Consider the following 18,340-nt stretch of genomic DNA (forward strand, 5'->3'; position numbering starts at 1 on the left):
ATTATTAACACCATGCTTCATTTGCAGAAGCAATGAAAGCGGTGAAAGGTAGAGGAGCCACATGCAATGGGTTAAGTCTTAATTTTAGAGAATAAAATGTAGGAACTGCCCAGAAAGACCCACAATCTCATTCCCCATTGCCATAAGCCTTCTTCTTCCACATCCAGCCTTCATCCTGCCAGCCTGCTTTCTGCCTTTTCATACTAGAAATCTGTGCTTAGCTTTTTTTTTTTTTTTTTTCAGGAATGTTTGTGGGGTGCATCTACTTAATCTTAAATTACCAGAAAAGTCTTTAAAGTATCCCTCCATTTTATTTAGTCCATGAGGAAAACACAAGAACTTTTAGTTTCTGTGGGAAGTGGAAGTGTAAAACACAGTAAAGAGTCCCATGACAATGAACAGTATTAATGATTAATGTTTTTGCCTGCAAAAAATTGTCTCTAATTTCTACTCCTTTAAGTCTAGAAAGTCAATTTGAATGAAATACTTTCATTTTATTTTTGGTGTAGGAGAAAATGGTGTAGGAGAAAATGGCTTGCTTATCTTTTAGTGGGGAATTCTGATTGTGGGTTGTGCTCTAACAGAAATGGAATTTAACTTTTTTTCCATATTACACATTAACTTACTGACACCAGCATTTCCTCCAAAAAATAGCAAAAGTTTGATCCTTTTCCCAAGTGCCAGAGTTAATAAATGGAGGGATTTTGGCTGAACTCTAGTCCCACTGAAGTTTGTAAGAAAACTGTTAGAGGTTAATAAGAGCAAGGCTAGGCCTGTGTGTGGAAGGCTCTTGCAGCTCTCCTATTACTTACACAATTTTCTCATTTAGTTCATTTTGCTTATAAAAATGGAAAATTATTTTATTATTTTAAACTTTCAGAAATAAAGCTCCAGTTTCCAATGCAGTAAAAATCATGCACCACTGCTTCATCTCTTCTGCTTACATAAGACTCCTTCTCATATTTATAGTCTTGTTATAATTTGGAGAATTCTCAGAATGGCTTAAATTAAAATCTTTCACATTTTAATTTTTTTAAGTAAAGAGGAATGCACAGACTTTTCTAGGCTAAACCTTGTAACTAATAAAACATCAAAGAAAGATGATGAAAGAGATACAAAGATAGTATATGTAAATGCTACCAAGTGATCTTATAGCTTATAAGAGGAATTTAGTATAGCAAAGATTTGGAATTGCCAATTGAGATTTAAAAAAATGAACCACTAAAATCTTACCTCTAGATTCACCAAGGAGCTTTAACTATCTATTTCCCTCCAGAACCCTTGGAGGTTGCCTAAGTACACCTCTGCTTTGCTCTCCAACTTTAGGGCTGTTCTGCACTCCCTGCATACAAAGGTGTACATACTCCCTGTACACCAAAGGTGGCCCAACTCACCCCTGTGGTGTGTTCCTTCCACTGTCATGTCCCCAAAAAGCTGATGTCTCCAGTGGCACTGTCTGGAGCTCGTGTTCAGCCAGGGTAGCTGGGTACGAGGAGCTGCCATGTTTCTGGAGATTCTCCACCTGCCCCTGAGCTCTTGGGGAAGATCATCAGAAATCTGCTGAGGGTAAGCTGGGCAATTTCCAGCTCTGCTCTGTGACTGCTGATCCAAGTCCTCCACTGTTAGGCAGTCATCAATCATTTTTCCACCTCACTTATGGCCAAATTCCATTCTCAGATGTGCATTCGCAAATCCCGTTGACGTCAGTGGTTAGCGGTTTACCAAAGGAGAAGAATTTAACTCTTCATATAATTTTCTCCATTTTCTGGAGATCCTTTTTGCCTTTCCTGAGGCAATAATTTTCCCTTAGATTTACATTTAAAGGTCATAAATCATTAAAAAGGCTGACATTGCCACTGTTTTGTACCACCCCACTGAGCTGATAAAAAACTTTCTAAAACTGATGGTGACCCCTTTGCATTGCTGTTTTGATTGGTAAGATACCCTGCTAGGAAACAGGGTATGCTGGCAAACTTAGATTTGCAAAAGCTTCATGGGAAAAATATCTTGTCTTAGGAGCTGCTTAAAAAAACAGGGAAAAGGATCTGTATAAAAGAAAAAAACAAAACAAAACAAAAAATTCAGCATTTTGAGGTATCTTGTCATGAGATTTCAAGTCATCCAAAAGCCATGTCATTAGGGACCAAATTGTTTTAAATAAATACAACCTAATTTTATGTCTCTGATATGGGCTAAGGACTAAATGAGCTTCCTGGGCATTCTGTACTTTGGTGTATTTTTGAGGGCTAGGATGAGGCCTTGTGAGCCCAGTTTAGAGAGAAATATATTGTAGTCCTGAGAATCGCAATTTTGTTTTGTTGGAGTCTTTCTTCTCAAGCTAGAAATGAAAATGCTCTTTATTATCAAATGTGGAAACTATCCTGGCTAGCTTTAAAGTTTACTCTCAACAGTAATTTATTGCTGATTCAACAATTTTAAATAAAGTTTGAAACTTACTCTGAGATGTGGCTGAAGTGGAAAGATGATCTTCAGTCCTCAGCTATTCCTAACAAATGACATTACTAGCTGGTAAAATATAGTCCTGCAGAACTGGTTCACCAGGACAAGTCAGTCTTTCCCTAGGATGTTCTTGCGTATTCTTGGGGGTCATAAAGTGTTTCATGGGGTGTCATCAGTCTCGAGGAGGAAGAAAAGAAAGTGAAGGAAAGGAAAATAAGGATTTGTCTCACAGATCCCTTCAAGAATATGGATTTCTTCTTTTACAACATAACTTTCAATTAGTTGGATCTGATTCAGGGCCAACTGCTGAATCCTCACACTGCAGGCTGCAGCTCAGCTGCACAGTAGTATCTTTACATCTGTGCCAGCTAGGGTTATTACTGAGTTTTATAACTTCTGCTATAAATAAAGCCTTGTCATCTAAGCATTCAATTTAAATACCTCTCAGTTTATTTTTGAACACTGGAAGTTAATAATAAATATCATCTTTGTTTTCTAATTTTTTTACTGAGTTGATTTAAATGCTCTTGACAGCTCCAATCCAATCCTCCCATCCAAGCTGACAAGCATGACATGCATCTCTGCATACAAGCTCTCAATTATGCATAATCCAATGTTTTCTAGGGTTTTAATTGAATCACTAGTCTCAAACTTGTTATTTTTAATTTACAACATTTGATTTCTGACACCGGCCCCTCTATGTCATAAATTATGCAGGCAAGAGCCTTAGTTGTGTGGGTGATTAAAAAAAACTAATTAGGCATGATTAAAAAAAAATAAAACAGAGACCACTTAAATATGTGCATGTTACCATGTAAGAGAAGCTTATTTCACTGGAAATGCCTGGGTGATTTTTTTTTTTAAGAGATTATGTTCAGTTCAGTACAATTTGATTGATTTTGACAGAAATGAAAGAAAATGTAGGATTTTTTCTTCCTGCATATATACCAGAAATTGCATTACATGCCCGTTGATGTGAATTTCTCCCACAGCTCATTGAATGTAATTTTGTTAAGTGGGCAGGAAAATGAATATGAAGAAAACTGAATAGAATCCAACATTTTCCTTGGCACCAGTAGCAAAGTGAAACATGGCATATATAGATATAAATATATGTATATATATACATGAGGTACAATTAGAGGTATTAACCTTTTATGCCTCAGCTAAGAGCAGCATAAAGGAAAAGTTGCAGAATGTTAAACAGCACTAAAAGACAGATAGCAGAGGAATGATGTGCCTGCAAAGGCTATAGCACTATAGCAGCAAATTAAAGGAAAAGAATAATTTTCTCTTTAATGAATTAAAGTTACCATGTACTTGCTACGTGAATTTGCCAATGTTTATCATTATTATTCACTAACACCTTAAATCTGGCTATTTCAAATACACTGTGTCAAAAAGAACAGAATCTCCTCACTTTTTAGCATGTTCTCATTCCAGCAATCTGGGGGAAAATGAGGAAGAATCATCACTTCCCTCCAGCTGTGCTATATGATCTCTGTGCTCTGAGGCTCGAGTCTGTGCACATGGACATACACAGTACAGCTTCTTTATCACCCTAATTCAGGCTGTGGTGATAATATGAACGAGCTAAGGAGTGGCCTCACCAGAAACATACAGTTCAGGAAAGAATTTAAACTTATACTCAATGTTGAACCACTGCAAAGCTCCCAAAATGCTACTCTTCCACTCACATGTAGTCATGTGCTTAAATAGTTTGCTGGATTAGGACCAAGGACTCAGATAGAGGTGCCTGAGGAAGAAGCTAGCAGATTTGTTAGTGCTAACACCCTTAACAGCTTTAAAAATTCGTGGTGCTGATAGAAAATCCAGGAAGATCAGTTGATCCTCTACAAAACTCACAGTGAATTCTGGATCTGAGGTGATGTTTCACCTGCACCCAGGCAGAAGATATTTCACAAGAACAGGGCGTTTTTCAACTACTGATGTCCCCAGCAATGCATCATTGAAAAGCTCTTCTCTTTTCCCCATGAGGAAGCCCCATCAGAAATAGAACAAGGATATTGGAAAAGTCTCAGGGGTGGCAAAAATGGAGGGCTGAGCCCTCAGTCTTTTTCTACAGTGGGAAAAGATACAAAAGCAAGGGAAAAATCCATCTTTCCAGTTCAGCCATCCTCGGGTGCCACTGGGGGCAGAGGTGGAATGTGACAAGGAGTTGAGGAACATCATAATTCTTGGCACATCATCTGCATGAATGACCTCAGCTGCTGACTGTTGCTTGGAATGGTTAGGGGAGACACTGTAATTTAAAGCTCATTGAATTTCACAAAAATTCAAGATGTTAATTAATAAGCTATAAAGAAAAACTTAAATTATTGTCTTTATAATTAAATGGATACCCAAACAACTTTTAGATCAAGAAATATGAGTGCTTGGACATCGAAGAAAAGAGGTTTGAACTCTCTTCAAAGTGATCCTTCTGTAAGTCATGAGAAAGATTTGGAATGTGCCCTGGCAATGGAATTGGAGATAAACTGGGAATTGATACCATGCTCAAACATTCTATCTTCTCCTACCTGAAGGCCTCTCTGAACTGGCCAGAGACCTGTTTTAAAATTTGGAAAGTGCTTCATATTCCTAAGGAGAAACCAATGGGAAAATCTAAGGTTTATCTGCAATTTCAAATGTTAGAAAAGATACCAACCCACAAGTATGGAAGGTACAATAGGTACACTTTCATTGTATTCACATGTTTTCATATTTTTCTTCTAAGTCTGGATTATGTTCAGTTACTGCACATATTCTTAAAAGCTCTATTAGAAATCCTCAATACTTTTGCAAATCCAAATTCTATTTAGAGGGGATCTTCTAACATAAACAGATCTAACCAAAACATTTTTTTTACCAACAAAATCTAAGGTTTCCCTCAAAAGAAAGAGAGGGTATTTTGCAGAAGATGTAATTAGAGATGAAACCACGAATTTTCAAAAAGCTCTTCAACCATTGTGGTCAAAGTGGTTGTAAATCTCCTAAGGTCTGTACTACAGCTGGCCTTTGTATTAGCACACAGGGATAAGTGGAATAGGCAAGGGAGAAATGGCTTCCTTCTCTTGGGTAACTTGCTCTCAAAGACTTAACAAAACAAAAACAAAACAGTAGAAGTGCTATAAAAATAATGGAGTTTGTGGAGAATTTGACAGTGGCCAAAATTTTTTTACAGCCTTCAGCCAGAAAGCTTCTAAGATAAAACTTAAAACAAACCAAGGCTTAAGACTGGATCAGCTAGAAAGCATTAAAATAATAGGCAAACCCACATCATTCAAAGTTCGTAAGAAATCTGTCAGGTATTTTAAACTTTAAACTAGATAGGTTTGTAATTGCAAAGAGTCTTTCTTAGTTAAATTCTTGTAATAATTAGAAACCTTTCTTTAATTTCTCTGTGGACACTTTCTAAACAAATGTTCTGTTTCCTACTTTGTCCTTCAGCATAAATAACTCTCTTGTCATTACTGTTTGGATATACTTTAGGATAGCTGTCCTATTTTCTCACAGTTTTGCTTTTGCCAAATTTAGTTAGTCTGTTTCTCCTTCTTTGGCTGGAAAAATATATTCAAATTACCTAACCTACATCATCTCTGTCCTCCTGTATATGTCCTAATATAATTTCATAAATGTACAAATAACTGTCTACACATACATAGGTGGTGAGAGGCTGGGCATGACCCAGAAATGTGCACTTGCAGCCCAAAAAGCCAAATGTGGCTTGGACTGCATCAAAAGCAGCATGGCCAGCAGGGCAAGGAGAGGGATTCTGCCCTTCTTCTCTCTTGAGAACACACCTGGAATGTTGCTTCCAGCTCTGGCAACCTCAGCAAAGAAAAGGCATGGACCTGTTGGAGCAAGCCCAGAGGAGGCCACAAAGATGATTAGCAGGATGCAGCATCCCTCCTATGAGGAAAGGCTGAGGGAATTGGAATTGTTCAGCTTAGGAGTGGAGGCTACTGGGTGACCTAATTGTGGCCCTTTAGTTCCTGAAGGGAACCTACAAGAAAGATGGAGAGATACTTTTCAGAAGGGAATGTAGGGAGAGGACAAAGGGGAATGGCTTCAAACTGAGAGTAGGTTTAGGTTAGATATTAGGAAGAAATTCTTTACTGTGAGGATGGTGAGGTCCTGGAGCAGGTTCCCTGTAGAAGTGGTGTTTGTCCCGTTGCTGTAAGTTTTCAAAGCCACACTGGATGCTGTTTTGAGCAATCTGGTCCAGTGGAAGGTCTCCCTTCCTGTGGCAGGGAGATTGAAACTAGATCATCTTCCAAGCCAAGCATTCTATCATTCTATGACAACTAAAAGTATTTTTCTTTTCTCTTTATACCTCCTTTTCCTAGTTCTAATAATTCTGATCATTTTTATTTAATCTCTTTTACCACAATTGATCTACATTTAATTGAGATGTCTAAAGTGTCATTTAATACATCTGAACTAGGTGTCCTAAACTGGTTTTTAATGATGTGGTTCTTCTGACTTCTCCCACACTTTTATATGAGTAAATGAGAAGTATAACTGAAAAAATGTGTTTGTTTCTCTCTTACTGTAAAAAGAGTATAGTTTGACTAAGGCCAGAATAAACACACATTGTAGGCATTTGTATTTGGCTAGAAACATCCAACCCAATAGCATCCTGGCCTTCTAGTCAGAGCTTCCTTCAGAAATAATACTTTGGGAATCTTCTTAAGCTCTCCACTTACTCCCAGTCCCTGTTGGGGATAGCTATTCACCCAATTCTCTTTTCAACTGTTCCTCAGTTGTTCAAGTTTAGGGTTTATTCCCTCAAAGCAAATCTACCTTTTAACATGAGAGAAGAAAATAACACTTTTCTTCAGTTAGCCTAGAACTGAAGCTAGGTATTCACTAAGATGCTAATTTGCTCTTCTGACTTAGAAGAAGTGAGAAGCTTTTCTTAAGAGCCTCTAAATAGACGCTTGTTAGAAGTTCCTAGGTCACAGACCCAAGTTGCTACCTCCTTGGCAGCATACAAAAAAAGGATGGTCATGAAGGGAATCCACATTTAATGCACATGTCAGTAGTACCTTGCATTCAGGTATGATTTCCAGGAGAAAGTACTGAAATTCTGTGCTTCCTTGTACCCAGCTTCTGACAACTAACTCGTGAGAGATGGAGAAGTCATTTCATATTTTAAAGCTGTAGAAACAATAGGTAGACAATATCCACAGCCATTCTCTCATCCCTCTGTGGGTTACTCACGAGCTCAAAATCAGGCATATAACTAGTGGGACAATTTTATAGAAATTGATGTGTTTCTGAGTGGGCTAAACAAGATTGTGAAGAAAGGGTATCCACATCCAAATCTGTCAGCTATAGGCTTCTGAGACCAGTTTATTCTATCAAATTGAGTAGGAAATGCATGTGCATTTCTATTTGTTGGATTGACACCCAATCCGTGCCACATCTGCTCATCAGTTATTTTACCCACCTGTTTCATCATGTCTTCAGCTCTTGGCCTACTATTATATTCCATACAGGATCTAGCACTTCAAAATTTTACATTTCCTATGACCTCTAGTCAAGCATTGATGTAAATAATATATGTTGTGGTTTAACCTCAGCCAGCAGCTAAACCCCACCCAGCTGCTCGCTCACTCCATCCACAGTGAGATGGGGAGAGCTAGAAAACTCTAAGTTTTCACTTAAAAACTCCAAGTTTTCAACTCTTAAGTGAGTTGAGATAAAGACAATTTAGTAATAAAGCAAAAGCTGTGCACACAATCAAAGCAAAAGAAGGAATTCACTCACTGCTTCCCACGGGCAGGCAGGTGTTCAGCCATCTCCAGGAGGGCAGGGCCCATCTCACACAATAGTGACTTGGGGAGGCAAACACCATCACCCCAAACATCCCCCCCTTCATCTCTTCCCCAGTTTTACATGCCAAGCATGAGGCCACGTTGTCTGGCATATTCCCATGGCCAGTTGGGGTCAGCTGTCCTGGCTGTGTCCCCTCCCAACTCCTTGTTCACCCCCAGCCTGTTCACTGCTGGAGTGAGAAGCAGAAATGGACTTCACTCTGTGCAAGAGCTGCTCAGCTCCCTGTGTTATCACCATCCCTGTAAATATATAAGGTCCAGTTAGATGGAATTCTGAGCAATCTGATCTAGTGAAAAGCATCCCTGCCCATGGCAGGGGGGTTGGAATTAGATAATCCTTAAGGTCTCTTCCAAACCATGCCATTCTATGATTCCATGATGCTATGATTGACTCTGTGATTCTATCTACACTATTTCAAGCACAAATGCAAAACACTGCCCCACCAGCCACCATGAAGAAAATTAACTTTACCCTAGTCATAAACCACAATGAGAAAGATGTTAATTTCTACTGAAGAATCCCAACAAAAACATGATCAGATGCAATTTCAGCTGAGTGTCTGTAGTTAGCTCTCCTGCTATATATTTTGCTCATATAAAATTATATCATTGCATTCTGTAGTGGAGTTAAGGAAGGGCAGGTTCAGTGCCCATATAAGGAAAATTACTGAAAAAAATATACAACTTACATTCACATCAGGTCTGTGATCTCACATTTACTATGGTTGTGGCATACAAGTCAAATACCTCATCTTCTTGTAAGAATTGTTTCCACTTTCATCATGCTAGAGATTTGTTTGTCTCTTGAGTTCTGTATACAAACTTTGTTCTCTTTATGAGAACATAAGAAAAGAATGATCCTTTCAAGAAAAAAAAAAAAGAAAAAAAGCTTGGCCACATACCTCCAACTGCAAAGGCTAATGATGAAGATTAACAAATAGACCTTTGTCTGTGTTCCTTCAATGAGAATTAGGGTGCCTCCATTGCTATTACTTGAAGACACTCTAGGGCGAAGTGCCTTCCCTAATGAAGATACTTAAGTGGAATGGAATCAACCCTAATAGATGTTTCATTTCTGTTATGAGAAGGAAGACTGTAGCAGTTAAATTCTCTAAATCACACAAGTTATTCTGGAATAAATCACCCACAGCTCCAGAACATGTTAGCTGTATAAACCTGTCAGTCATGATCAGCAAATTGTTAAACATTATAATACAGAAGAGGATGGCTTTGATACTCAGGCCCTTGATATAGGTGCTGCAACTTCAACACCAAAGATGTATGTTTCTGCAAGCATGTGAGATGAAATTTTATACCAAAAAGCCTCCACTATTATTCCTTGAAGACTTCTCAGCAAGGATTAGAATAGACATATTTCATGCAAAAATCAGACATAAAACCCAAAATGGCTCTTATTTATGAGTAGGGAAATTCAAAACCTAGAGCTGCAACCTTTACTTAATGCCAAGGCCATGAAAATGCAATGATCTACAGAAATTCACACTTTCGTCTCTGGGGGCATTGTTACAGGCTCAAAAAAGTCAAATTGCTGTTACTTGAGCTTGCAAATAATTTATACCTATCATTTGTCTTATAGTCCTAGCATTTGCCTGCTGTGCTGACCACCTACTCATGGATGAATGTTGTAGCAATCTTGTTCTTGACACAGTAACCAGAAAAGAAGAATGTGTTATTTTAGAGCATTTGAAATGTCTGGGACTAATCTACCAAGCAAAATCTACAAGCTCATACACTGAAAAAAAAGGTATTTTTTCCAACATATCATATCATGAGTAATCAAGTAATTTTTTCAAAGGTAACAACTGACTGCACAAGCCAGCAAAGAATCCCTGTTCTGATTGTCACTTATTTAATTTCTCTTAGGAGTTAAATATGTATACAAAATCTTTTAAGAATTTTATAATACCAGTACTCCACATTCAACATAAACATTTTACAAACATTATTCTTGTTATTGCTATTTTTGATATTTTAATGTTTAAATATTAATCTTTCACATCCTTTTCAATCATAAATAACAGAATGTTATTAGTCAGCAAGAACTGAAATATATTCATAGCCTGGCCTTACCATTATCCTGCAAAATACCACTATACTGCAAAACACATTTTTTCTGATGTCTTATATACAATTTCCCAGAGCTTGTGAGTAGGGAAGATTTAAATTTTTATATCAAGGAGTGAAATCTACATTTTGTGGTACCAATGATTTTCCTTTTCATTGCAGATAAATTTCTGTAAAATCCAAGCTGAAATCCGCATTGAAATTATCTCTGTTAAACAGAGGCTATGTGCAATCACTCCAGCATTTTCAATCCTTTGGCCAAGGGGAAAAATGTGTCAGTGTCTTTCTTCTTTAAATTTATTTAATAGACCTTAGACAGAAAAAAAGAAAAACTCATTAGATCATCTAGTTCGTCCTGCCAATCTCTGTATCTATCATCTCATCTTGGGAAAGTACTGTAGACAGCCTCTGGGTGTTCTCTATATATAATATTGGCAGAATACGGCCCAAAGTTTTTGTTTTCTTACTACAAGTCACCAAAATAAACAAACAAAAATCCCTCTGAGCTGAAACTAAACAAAAAGAGAACTACAACCAGCTGACCTAAAAAAGATCTGCAGGAGCTGTGTATGATTTTTTCACCCTTTCACTATTCATTTCTAGCACAAAATCTGATCTTACTGAATTTGCAATGATGTCAGTCAGGGAAGAACAGTCCTATTTTTGGTACCAAAAAGAAAGAAGCATTAAACTTTCATATCATAAAATAGCAACATTAGGTTTAGAGAGCATAAGAATCAAAATATTCTAATGTTTCCCTAGGTTCAGTTTAATTCATATCTGTGCCATCAGGAAAATAGTAACAAGATCACAGAGTTGTGGAATTGTTTTTGTCCCACTCCTTCCCTTTCCTTGGCAAATTGAGAAAAGAAAATTGCTTCAAATCAAGAACACTAGTATTTCTGCTTTGTTATTCAAATTGAGACTGGGACTGCTGAAAACAATTTATTTCCACATACATATCAATCATGAAATATCAAATTTTATAAAGCGAAAAAACCAAAAGAGATCCAAACCACAGCAAATTTACATTTTTAAAACTTGAGTATTTATATTTGCCATACAGAATACTGATTTTAATGACTGTCTCAAGTTTTTAAGCGATCATAGCCCCACTTCATTGTAGCTCCAGCTAACCATAACTGTGGTTTAGACTCCTCAAAATGTTTGGTCTCACATGCCAAGAAATATGCAGACCTTTTATTTGTAAAGGAGACTCATATTAACACCAATGGGGGTGAAATAAAGTTCTTGGGCAGATAAATTCTTTAAATTTTGAATATTGGTTTAGTTTAAAAATGTCTGTATTGTACAAAAACTTCAATCTTCTAATAGTATCACAAAAATTATCCTTGTATATTCTGTGCAACACACACTCAGATATTTCAGCTGAACAAAACAAACTCATGAATTGCAAGTTTTCCCACTGGTAAACTCTGGAACTGACAGGGTCTTGCAATGTGATAAAAACTCCATATGAAATCCAATAATTACTTCTGCATTTCATCAAAATCATGTGGCTTCTGGACCATCAAGAGGCAGGTGTCACACCTGAAGAGCACCTCCCTCAGCCCATATAATTTTTGCTTACCATTGAATGAGAAACTCACTCCTTGCTGGCTAAAGCTAAAAAGGCAGCAAGGACCTGCATCCAAATCCTTGTGAATGTAATAGAAAAATTCCCTCTGGAATGAAGAGGCTGAGGAGAATCCAGCCCTGAGCAACTGACAGTATGCCTCCTGATTTGTATTTTAAGCCTGGTAGAGACAGAATTCAAAGTATTCATTGTACATGTATTAGATATGTTTAATATAATTCCAAGGCATAACTTTGATTAAAGTATTGGAAATATATGAAAGCAGAAGTTATAATATAAAGCATGTACCCATTTATTTTAGTATATTCATGTGCATTCACTGATAATACTTTCCTGAAGTTTCCAGACAGGCTTTAATAGAAAACAGTGATAAATGCCCCTTACTAGACACTCTCACTGATCTCATACTAAAAAAAATGCAAAACACCAAAATACAAATTTACACCTTCAGTTTAACTTTTGCTTAAGACAACCAGATGTTAGAGTTTCAGTTCACATAGGCTTCTTTCCCACTAAATGTTTCCGAATGGCAATAACAAACAAAACTAAAGCAAGTCAGAATGTTTCTCTTTTCAGATGAGATATGTCTGATTAGGAAATTCTGGAGTTACTACCAAAGGGTTTTATTGTAAACATTTTAATTAGTGTTGGTAAAGGCTACTTTTGCTAAACTAAAAAATAATCTGTACAGAAAATCTGTACAAATCTGTACTTCTGTAAACAGGAACAGTGTGTGACAAAGTTTGATAAATGTCACTCCCATATTATATTTAACACTGATGTCTGACTATGCAGTTCCATTGGCAATATCAATTACAAGAATGATCAAATCTCAGCCAACCCTGAAATTGCTCCAGGTGGATCCCTACAAATCTATAAGGCCTAATTGCAAGAATCCTCAAAAAGCTAGCTGATGCCATCATAAGACCACTCTCAATGATTTTTGAACACTCTTGGGAGTACAGAGGTCCCAACTGACTGGAAGCTGGCAAACATTGTCCTGATTTGCAAGAGCAACAAGGAGGAGCCCAAAAACTACAGGCCTGTCAGTCTCACTTCAGTAGATGAGAATGTTATGAGAAGTTTATTCCAGGAGATATTAAAAAAAAACACCTGAGATGCAATGCAGTCATTGCTCCAGCATGAGACCATGAGAGGAAAGTCCTGCTTACCAAACCTTTTATGACAAGGTAACCCGCCCAGGTGATCAAGGGTTTGGATTTCAGTAAAGCTTTCAATACTGTTTCTCTCTGTATCCTTCTGGACAAAATGTCCAGCACACAGCTGGATAAACACATCATGGGATGGGTGAGCAGCTGGCTCATGGGTTGGGCACAAATAGTGAATGGGGTGATTTATCACTAATGGGGTCCTGCAGGGTTTTGGCTGTGTGGAGTCTGTGGAGGAGGCTTCTGTGAGAAAACACCAGAAGCTGACCCCCATGTTGAACAAAACCATTTTTATTCAGCTGCGAAACGGACTCACCACCAGCTAAAGCTGAGTCCAGCAGCAACATAAATCTCAGAGGACCATATTTTCTTCCTTGCCATATATGTTACCTGAGGTCCCATGGTAACTCTCAATGCTTAACATTCTTATGTAAGACTTGAACTCTTCTCAAATCATGGCTATTTTCAAATAAAATAGGAACTAAAGGTGGAAAGAAGTATTGGAAGTCACTACCATCTATAAATCTCATTTAAATAAAATAGTTTCTTATGTTAGTACAGTTATGACTTTAAATTAAATGTGTTTTTCTAGTGATAACCCTTAAAATTGTAACAACACTTAAAGCATATCTAACTGGGGTGCAAGCACTTAAGTAGCTAAAATGTATAATTCCTAAATATTAACATAATCAAAACCATAAATAAATAGATGTATATTCGCATTATGCATCTATAATTAAATAGATGTATAGCTGACAACGTTAATCCTGAGGATAAGTTGGGGAGGCAATTGAAAAGCTGCTCCAAAACAAAATCATGTTTTTATGTATGTGCAATGTAGCCTGAATGTTGCAGTATTCTCCACATGCAAGACTTTCCTTTTTTTTCTAGTGTTCCTGGGAAGCCACCCAAGATAAGAGAGTTTATTCCCTAAGAAATTCAATAAACTCTTTGTCTTGCAGTTCTGCAGAGGAAATAATTTCAAACAAAGTAAAACAACAAAAAAGAAAAACTCCACCAGGATAAGAAAAAAAATTATTAACCCTTGTGATATCTGATGTTAGCCTATGATCTGAAGGGCAGATCATGGACTCTCTTCAGACCATAGTGACCATCCACCACCAGCAGATGACCTGGTCCTTATTCTAAGTAGAGTTTGTGGGCTTGAGACAGTCAATGTCTTTAGGGTGGACTTCTTTCTCAACAATTTTGTCCATCCAGGCTAAGAATAATTCTACTGTGACTAGACATGGTTCAGACTCTCTTTATAACTGGAAGGAAAACTGGGCATTTCTAGGACACATGCCATCAAAGAGAACTGGGATAAATCACTACATACAGATGCCTTTTCCAGCAGAAACCAGACTTTAGGCAGCTGAGACATATTGTGTCCTTTCAGGCCAATATTCACATTCTCCATGTCAGCCTCACTCATGAACATTGTCCAGTGCAGGACAAAGTGTTGTCACCAGCTGCAGCCCAATTCACTGCCTACACAGTGACTGTTTGACACTGCACAGGAAAGCGACCTGTAAATACACGCTGATGTTACTAGAAAATGTAATGCAATACTTTTGCCTGAGACAAAAAGAAGCATTCTCAAGCAACATCACTCCCTAGCTTATTAGTTGTTTTAGGACTTCTGGAGCAGAGCATTGAAGACAATTTCTACAAATTAGATCTGTGCATTTAAGCCAGGTCATGAACTCCTGTAAATTTGCCCAGTGATTTCAGTTGTAAAGAGCTTCTTCATAACTTGTGCTGAGGTGCTAAAGCAAGTAGATGTGACACCAGCCTCATCAATTCTTTGGCTACAGACACTAACTTTCATTAATCTGACATTTTACGTAGCCTATTATGATCCATGAATTTTGTAATCCTAATAACAATTTTGAAACAGCTTTGCATGTGGATTTAAGTCTACAAAACAGAAAGGTCAGCTCAGTATGAAAATAAATTCTCTGAAGTGTTTTAGAGATCCACATTAAGGAATTTTACTTCAGTATCTCTAGGATCATATTAGGTATTACCTTTACCTCCTGCATATCTTATTAGGACATGCAAAATTGAGGAGTGTTGGCCCCTTTTTAGCAAGTTCAAACTTTGTAACTACGTGCCACACTGCCATCGGCATGTTTGCCTGCATAACTCTCTGACTTCCATTGATCAATGCAGCCAAATCTGTTTTTCCAAGGAAAACATTCTTTATTACTAAATGTATATTTTGTCTGAATGCAGTTTTGTAAGCTAAACAGAAACAGAAATAGACATTCTTTGCTTTTTTGTAGAACACATATGGGGGAGGACGAGTTATGCAGGCCACAGTTTCTAGATGTTGACTTACCCTCTTTTTTTAAAGGCATCTAAAATTGTTCCAGGATGTCTTCTTATACCTTTCCTATTAGTGTTTTAGTTAACTGTGTACACAATTAATTAAATAAATGAGGGTGTTTTTTTTAATTTTTACCCCCATTTTTTACTTCTTTCCCTGAAGTATCACATGTGGATATCATCTGCAGGGAAGAAGATCCTTCCTCCTTACTCATCCTGAAGGAGACATAGCTCTTCCAGGCCACACGTGCCAGCATTGTTGGAAATCCAGACTACAGAAAAATGTGCTCTTACATAACATAGCTTGTTCTCTGTATCACCTTGTCATTGCCAACTTCATGCTGACAGTCACTGATTAATCACTCAGCCCTAGAGCATGTCTGAAGTGAAGCCCAATGTGATGTCTGACTCCTTAGGAATATTTCAGAGGGACCAGTTTTTTTTCTTTTAGCTATGATTTAGGTAAGTAAATGTGAAGATACTGTAAGATTCAAATAATATACTGTACTACTAGACTCCTAGCTGCAGCGTTGTCATATTATCCTTTCCAATCTTGGCTCAAAATCCAGAGGGACTCTGGATTGCTTAATTAGTCAATTTCTGTTTTGATTGGAAAGACAAAAGTAAACCTTTTGGAAATTAATTCATCAATTCAAACTGCATAACAGGCTTTATTGAAATGCAGTCTGCAATGTTCTTAAGTCAGCCTTACCACTGAATGTTGGGACTTATCTTAATTATGGTTGGTTGTAATACTGTACTTATATTAATAATGTTCTTATGTTAAAGAGATTTTTTTGACCTTTTGCAGTGCAGAAATCAATGAGAAGTTGATAAAGCCAAGTTCATTGCTGCCTAAAGTAAAGCAAGCCTGATTTGTTTACTTACCTAAGCCTTCATCTGTCAGACCCATTCTGAAATGATTTATAGACCTCTACCCAATGAAATCATTTAAAGTAGATTAGATTCAAGGAACAATCACCTCTAATATGACAAGCTGATGGAGGCTGACAGGTAACCAAGTTGCTCTGGATGGCAAACAAGTTCCTGAAATTCTGATTAAATTAAAATATTAATGGTACCACTGGGAAAATAAGATTGAATCATGTTAGGCGAATTCAGTATTAGAAACAAAATGCAAATAGAGAATCATTCTGTGTGAGGAAAGCCAGCTGAGGTACCAGGGGAAGTTACCTCCAGTAAACGAGAGAGCAGGAAGCGAATTCAAATGAAAAGCATTGTGTCAAGAGCTCACCTTCACCTTTCTGAGGTCTCTAAAACAACAAGGCCTAACAGGCTCTGGGGTTGGTCTGAACACTTTTGAGAGGTTACATATTTATTTGGACTTGCAGCCTAGTACTAATGAACAACTCCTGCTTTCCTAAGGTTATAAGGTTATTCTTTGAAGCCCTAATCCATGATTTTTTTTCCTCTTTTTTCATGTTTGCTTAGTTTCTGTTTTCAATCCTGTACATTAAGTGGCTCTGGCTGCACTATAATTGCTATATAACTAAATGTATTGACACTGCCTGCTTTGGGATCTGTATTAATTTTGACATACAGGGTAATTAAATGTGCTATGTGTCTCACGTGCATTAAAGGAACAATAGATGCCTTATCTGCCAGACATGCTGAAGTGTGCAATTACAATATGTTAAGAGCAGTTGTTTTTTGCTTCACAACACCTTTTATTATGGTTCTTTTAAATATCTTTAGATGTTATTTAATGGCTCTGAAGTAAAAACTATCCATCACAAGTCACACTGATGGGATTTATCTCGCCTCAATTTAGACAGGGTAGACATCTTCATCTTACCTAATTGCCTAACCCCCCCCCATTTCAGCAGAGAGAAAGAGCTGCTTATAGATTGCCAGTCATCTGGTCTGATTTTTAAAGTCGCATTTGGATTTAATAAACTGCAACCTGAACACATCCCCCCCACACACACTATTCTGTATCTTTACAGGAGGAAGAAGCTTGGTGGAGGCAGCAGGAAACACCTAGAGGAAACACTGCACCACAGTGCCTCTAAATAGCAAAGTGACAACCTAGTTTCAGAGTACAGAGATCTTTTTTTTTTTTTTTTTCCCTAGAAGGCACTATACAAACTGTGGGGGCAATGGTCAGTCCAGTGAGATCCATAGCTAGGGGAGGAATGTGATTAACAGGAAAATAAAACAGCAGCTACACAGAAGCAGAGAGGGAGAGCCTGCTAGGTACCCTTATTTACTGGGATGGTTAGTTTTTACAGAAAAAAAGAAATTATGCACTATGGAAGCAGTGAAAGGAAAGACAGGACATGGATAAAGCACTGACCACAGTGAGAAAAAAAAAGAGAAACTGAAAGTTTTTTATAAACTCGTAGAGGCAGGGCGGTGAAAGGTCAAGAAGAGAGCAGGAGAATGTCCTAGGTAATGATCAGCTCTCAGAGGTGTTTGATGAGTTTTGTGACTGCAGAAAATTGAGGTGCTGGAGAAGTACTGGTCTGGGGATTTGGGCAGAAGAAGAGACTGCTTTTGTTTTCTGACCTGAAAGCAAGAGAAGAGGAATGTATTTACCTTTCAATGCCACAAACAATGGCTACGTCAACACTCACATTACTAATTTTAAAACCTGTTTAAATGTAACTAGGCTGTTAGGATTACTGTACTGTGGACTTTCCAGTGGCAATACTAAATTGAAAACTAGCAGCAATTAAAAGAACCTGAAGCAGGTTGGTCAAGCCTTGGGGACCACCAGAATAAAATGCAGCTTGGGGAAAGAAAAAGTCAGCACCTTTACAAAATGGATAACCAGCTTGGCAACTAGTATAGTGGACCGTGTAGAATACCAGCAAAAACCATTATCTTGAGGT

At 37.6% G+C, this 18,340-nt stretch overlaps 1 long non-coding RNA gene across 1 annotated transcript in view; it reads right to left on the bottom strand.

Moving 5' to 3' along the window:
• LOC134415223 (uncharacterized) overlaps positions 1 to 1,614 on the bottom strand; it is a 41,234-nt gene extending 39,620 nt beyond the window's left edge. Inside the window, exon 1 of the long non-coding RNA XR_010026969.1 lies at positions 1,395 to 1,614. This is a non-coding gene — a long non-coding RNA (uncharacterized LOC134415223). The remainder of the gene's footprint in view (positions 1 to 1,394) is intronic.
• Positions 1,615 to 18,340: the final 16,726 nt, after the last annotated feature.

Source organism: Melospiza melodia, chromosome 2, assembly GCF_035770615.1.
Source record: "Melospiza melodia melodia isolate bMelMel2 chromosome 2, bMelMel2.pri, whole genome shotgun sequence".
Classification (NCBI taxonomy): domain Eukaryota; kingdom Metazoa; phylum Chordata; class Aves; order Passeriformes; family Passerellidae; genus Melospiza; species Melospiza melodia.